Here is a 6,670-nt window from a genome sequence, read left to right on the forward strand (position 1 = left end):
GTGCCTCCTTGATTGTGGCAGCATTATTCCATTCTTTGCCTCCATCTCCATATGCCTTTCCTGTGTCCTCTGTGTCTTCTCTGTCTCTTATGAAGACAGTCATCATTGGATTTAGGGTCCGCCCTAAATCACCATTGATGTCATCTTAAGATCCTTCCCTTAATTAAGTCACATTTAGGTTCCAGGAGGACTTTTAGCTGGGGCTGGGGGCACACCAATCAATACACTACAGCTTGGAGGTAGGTTATTCCCTGACATCTAATTATTCTCACCAGAATTAAGGAATTTCAATCAGTCTGAACAGCAGCCAGTAAATATCGGGCCAAAGTATCAAAGTTCACTTGACTATGAATATGGGAGTTTCTGAAGAAGCATCATTGCTAAAGAAACCCCCTTTCCCAGAGAGATGTTTCTGTGAACCTTTCTGTGATCGGTGACATAATTTCCTCATAGCCTAAGCCCTCTTTGGTTTAGAGCATTTCAATATTGAATGCATGTGTTTAATAACAGTCATACTGATGCTTTTCTAATTCATCTATGAATGCTATAATAATGACAAAGGTACCATAATAATGACAAAAATATTCTCTTTGGATTAGTCTTTTGTGATAAAACAGGAAAAATTGGATCTGGAATCTCATTAGTTATGTGTCACTGCAGAAAAGATAAAAAAAAAAAGAAAGAAAGGGGGATGGTACTACATACACTGCTTGCCTAGAGGAACATATATTAAAGTGTTTAAAATGCTGAAAACCCTGCAAGAATGAGAGGTGTATTTTTCTTTTTCTCCCATATTCATAACAAGTGCAGGCGCATATGTAGTCACAGGAATACAGACATTGAGCCTGAGCTCTGGCTACTGAAAGTCCAGTCCTCCGACCAGCAGCAGGAGTATCACCTGGGAACGTGTGAGAAATGAAGAACCTCAGGTCCTACCTCAGACTGAATCAGAACCAAGTGTTTACAAGCTCCCTGCTCCCCAGGTGATGCACATACACTCTAGGGTTTGAGAAGTCCGGCTCTTGTTTGGAAAGTTTCAGATACTCAATGGCGATCCTCAGTATAAGTAACTGCGAGGGAAGGCCACCCACATAGTTAAAAAAAAAAAAGATAAGGAGAAGCAAAGAGCCCCCTGGATAATCTTTTGCTTTTTCTTGCTCCGGATTTCCTACAGGAACAATGGGAATAGTGACGAAGTTCCTCTCAATAGGGTAAGATCCGTGCAGCAAAAGCATTTCTGCTTTAAGGTGCTGTACAAACACGACGTGATGGCATTTGGGTTGGCATTTTTGCCAGAGAGAGAGTCTCTGAAGTGGTCTTTTAGTTTTTAAAAGCAGAGAGGGAGCTGACACCCCTGCGGGGCTTCCCTGTCTCACTGAGGTTTGGTGAGCTCTGGGACTGGGCCCTGGTTGCCAAGGAAACTGCTGCAGGAGAGACTGGGGTGGCCTAGGTTCTTGGTTGATTGGTGGAGCTCAGAGTAGATTTCACATGTGAAAGACATGTACTTTGAGTGACCAGGGAAAAAGCAAACGATGGCCAATGAAAGGAATCATGCCCTTCTCCACAGAGCTCATCTGAATAGAAACTCATAACAATGAGGGAAATAGCCTTCTTTTTTTTTTTTTTAAATGTTTTATTTATTTCTAGGAAAGAGAGACAGAGAGAGACAGAGTGAGCAGGGGAGCGTCAGAGAGAGAGGGAGATACAGACTCTGAAACAGGCTCCAGGCTCTGAGCTGGCAGTCAGCACAGAGCCCGACGCGGGGCCCGAACCCACGAACCGCAAGATCATGACCTAAGCGAAAGTCGGTCGCTTAACCGACTAAGCCACCCAGGCGCCCCGGAAATAGCCTTCTTAGGAGCAGAAAACAGGATGTACAAACCTGGACTGTGTGCTCTATGGGGAATCGCTGTCTTTGCCTGGCACAGAAGCCTTGTCATTCCTCTTGTGGTCAAACCTGGGTATGTCATGACTCGGGCAGCCTCAGATCATGTCTTTGCCTTGTCTTAGCAGAGTGCTCATAAAGGATGATAAAAAAATGGTATCTTGGTATCTTCTCCTCTTGGAGGAGATACAGGATTTGGATTTGCCATTTATTTGTCTTGTTCACTGAACGTCCATGAACTCTTCTCGACTGCCTCCAGATAGAATTAGTTATTCCTCTGTGCTCCCAAGTACAATATCCAAGCCCTTATTCTCACATTCTACTATAACTATTTGAGGCCTACTCCTTTTACCTGTCAAGTAATTTCCTTAAGATCGAGGATAATGTTTACTTCTCTATTCCAAGTACCTGGCACAGTGTCTGTGACATGGTTGGTCCTCAGTAATGATTTGAAAGAAATACCTAACTCTTAGTGAAGTCTGAGAGAAGGTGGAGCAGACATAACCAAACAACGATGAGTTGTTTTTTTTTTTTTTTACAAATAGTTTATTGTCAAATTAGTTTCCACATAACACTCAGTGCTCATCCCCACAAGTGCCCTCCTTCATGCCCATCCCCCCCTCCCCCCCACATCCATCAGTCCTCAGTTTTTGTCAGCATTCAAGAGTCTCTCATGGTTTGCCTCTCTCCCTTTCCCCCACCATTTCCCCCTTCTTCTCCCCCTTGTTCCTCCGTCAAGTTCCTCCTAATCCTCCTATACGTGCAAACATAGGATATTTGTCCTTCTCTGCCTGACTTGCTTCGCTCAGCATAACACCCTCAAGGTCCATCCATGTTGCTACACATGGCCAGATTTCATTGTTTCTCATTGCCATGGAGTATTCCATGGTATAGATAAACCACATCTTCTTGATCCATTCATCTGTTGATGGACACTTAGGCTCTTTCCATGTTTTAGCTATTGTGGAGAGTGCTGCTATGAACATTGGGGTACAAGTGCTCCTATGCCTCAGCATTTCTGTATCCCTTGGGTAAATTCCTAGCAGAGCTATGGCTGGGTCATAGGGGAGTTCTATTGTTAGTTTCCTGAGGAACCTCCACACAACGATGAGTTTTTCAGAAAACTCAGTGAAGCAGAGACAACGTAATCACCACATTAAAGACTTACTAGTTGCCAGCACTTTAAATAGTCACTGCATTTAATTTTCATGTTCCCACCAACAGTATAAGGTAGGTAGGGTTGCTGAGACTTATCGAAAAGGAAATGGATCCTCCAAAAGGTTAAGTAAGTAACTTAGGTGCCACAACTAGTCTATTGCTGAGACAGCATTTGTACCCAAGTCTCTCTAATGCAAAGTAACGTTCTTAGTCATTATGCCAGAATATGCTAGGACCTTGTGAAGGTTCATGTAGAGCCTTTCATATGGTATCTCTGGAGTAAAAAGCACAGAACTCTTGTAGTGAAAAAAACATCCTTGGTGACAGGGTATCAGGCAAGATATCAGGTTGGGTGGCATTCACTTGGAGCAGGTGATGCATGATTAATAATGCCAGTACAATTACAAACAAAGCACACTGGGGGACAAATCCATGCTACAATAATTGCTGGCTCTGTAGCCTTGTGCAAGTAAATTTTACACTGTTCTTCAGAGCAATCATCTATATATAATACTGATAATTGATATTATTTTTATTATAAAAAGGGCTTTTTTAAAGGCTGAAGGAGCCGCTCAAATTTGAGCATCACCTGAGTACCATTTGAAAATCACTCCTTTAAAAGCTCAGAGAATCTGGGGCACCTCGGTGGCTCAGTCAGTTAAGTGTCTGGCTTTGGCTCAGGTCAGATCTCGTGGTTCATGAGTTCGAGCCCTGCAATGGGCTCTGTGCTGACAGCTCAGAGCCTGGAGCCTGCTTCAGATTCTGTGTCTCTTTCTCTTTCTGCCCCTCTCCAGCGCTCAGTCTCTGTCTCTGTCTCTCTCCCAAAAATGAATAAACATTAAAAAAATTAAAAACTTAGAGAAACTGAAAAGGTGCCACTCAAGAGAAGAGGAAGGACTCTGTCTGGTCAGTTGGCATTCTCATCACAACTTTCCAACAAATCATTGTGTGATTTGCATAAGTCATTTGACATCTTTCCCACATCTGTGAAAGGAAGCAGAATACTTTGTGGAAGTGCTTTGAAAACTAAGGAGTACCACCCAGAGGCTCTTATCTTCTTCCTTGTTCACCAGCTAAAATTCACAAAAACATTTTCATTTTTCTTCCCTATTTAATGTGGACAGATTGGAAAACCTTTGGGTCTCCTTACCTTTCCATTGCCTCCTCCAGCTTGGTAGGGGCCAGGAGAGGAGAAAAACATGTTTTCTTTCCAAACAGCTCTTTAAATAACAGCCTTTTTAAAGGACTCAGTCTTCTCTTTATATTTTTGGCATTTTTTTCCTATTTCTGTAAATGCATTGTCACACACTAATTCATTTCCCCTACCCCCTCACCCCACACCAGTAGAAATAGAAGACTACCCTGTAGAAGCCATCCACAAGTAATGTGGTAGCCCACATGCATGCTTTTCTGGGGACTCCGTAACCATGAGCTGCCGATCAGCAGCCCTGCTGAGGAGCCCACACCACTGAACTGCCTTCTTCTAGTACTTGCTGCCAAGGTTCTGCCTCCTCTTCAGATGAGCTGCCTTAGTCCTCAGTGCTTAACAAGTGTACGTGACTGACAGACAGCTCTGCATTTCTAGTGTTCTTCCCGCTGTCATAAGACCTGGGTTCTGGGGATGCCACCGCCAATGTTCATTGTACTTGGACATATTGGTAACATGCACAGAACACAATTTACCTTCTCTAGACCGGTGGTGGCCTCCTGAGGGCCCCCTGACAGCTGAGATGCAGAACTTGCTGACTTTCATCCCATAGCGTTTGGGCAATTGGGTTTGCTTTGCTCCCAAGTGTTTTGTTTTATTTTGTTTTTTAACATTGCAAAAAAGTAATCTATTTATAGAAGAGTGATTTAAAGACATTACAGCTTTCTTTACAAACAAATTTAAGAACAGAAATTGTCCACTTTTTAAAAACTCTACATTTTACCCCTCCACTGAATGGCTTGTGTTAAAGGCAATCCTCCTCCCCACTTGACTCTCCAAATAAATTTCTATCATTTCTTCATTATCTCGGGTTCAGGTACTCCTGAAAAGTCTCTGGGGACAGGTCATAGAAGGGCAGGTTTTTGATCTGCAATTAAAAATGAAACCACCAGGGGAGCCTGGGTGGCTCAGTCAGTTGGATGTTTGACTTCAGCTCAGGTCATAATTTCACAGTTCATGAGTTCGAGCCCCATGTTGAGCTTTGTGCTGACAGCTCAGAACCTGGAGTCTGCTTCAGATTCTGTGTCTCCCTCTCTCTCTCTCTGACCTTCCCCTGCTCACGCTCTCTCTCTCTCTCTCTCAGAAATAAATAAACATTTAAAAAAAATTTTTTAACTACCAAAACTACAGTTCTTTTGTCGTACCCCGGCTCTGCCAAGATCTCTTCCCTGTGCAGCTCCATCATTACTACCTGACAGCATCTCCAACTGTGCTGAGGGTAGTGTGCAGGCTCTGGCTCCCAGATCTGTTGTTGATGGGGGAGCTGCCTGGCTTACAGGGACAAATCACAGAGGGACAAATGTGATCCTTGTTGGTGGCATACTACTGATCATCTGCCCAGCTGGTTAGAAGGAAACTAGTGAGCTTGTTGAAGAGTCTATGTTCCTAGGCCCACCCGCTGTCTGCCTGTGGTAATCCCCTTCTGAATGTTGAGAGGACACTAGAGAGGGCTATTCAGTCCCTAAGTAGCTTTGTCCAGGGATGGAAACAGACTTCCTGCTGTTTGGTTGATATTACTTTCTAAATAGAAATATTTCAGCCCAGATATTCATACATTTCACTCAGTTAATAAGAACCCTTGCTTTTGCAGTTTATCTAGTTATTAAGAGTATAGCCCCACTTGAGATTCTTGCTGTTTTTCCATAGACAATTCCAGAAGGGCTGAGGTTACGGGCTGTACAGTTTGAACGTGCTCAACATACCCAGGCTATCTAGCCTTAAACCAAACAGACTCATCTCGGCTTAGGAAAAGAAGCCATAAACAGAGACAGAAATGCAGTTAAGACATTATATTTAGCATTGCAAATGCTTAGGTCAAAATCAGCCTTACAAAGCACCAGTGCCAGAAATCTGGTTTCGCTCCCTAAATGTGATTGAAACCTAAATTGCGAAAGCTGGCAGGAACTACTCATTTTATAGAGGAAGTAACTAGGACTGGAAAGGTGAAGCGACCTTCTCACACTCCTAGGTGGTGGCAGAGCCAAGACTACAACGAGGTATCATGAAACCTGGCACCACCCCCTCTAGTGCTTCTGGGTCTCTTGTTTTTGTGCATCAGAGTTAATAAACGATTCACAGACCTTATCTCATTTGATTGGCACGCTTGTTGTATTGATTTCTATATAACAATCTATTAAGCGAAGATACAAGCTTCCTGAACTGATTTTCAATTCCCCTTCCTCTGCCTCTGGAGTTGACTCCTCAACTGGAAAGATCTCAATTTGGATTCATTCCGGTAATGTGAAAATGCCAGAAGTCACATATCCATGTGCACACAGGCAGCTTTGCTCTCTTGTTTTTCCTAAATACAGGCTCAGGGATTTCAGAGATCTGAGAGGGCTCAGGAAGAATTATTCAGTGACAGACACACAAAGGAAACAAGACAAAAAAGACATGGGAGAGATTTGTTTTGGAAGAGT

This window comes from Hyaena hyaena, unplaced genomic scaffold (genome assembly GCF_003009895.1).
Source record: "Hyaena hyaena isolate Hyena2069 unplaced genomic scaffold, ASM300989v1 scaffold_322, whole genome shotgun sequence".
In the NCBI taxonomy this organism is placed as follows: domain Eukaryota; kingdom Metazoa; phylum Chordata; class Mammalia; order Carnivora; family Hyaenidae; genus Hyaena; species Hyaena hyaena.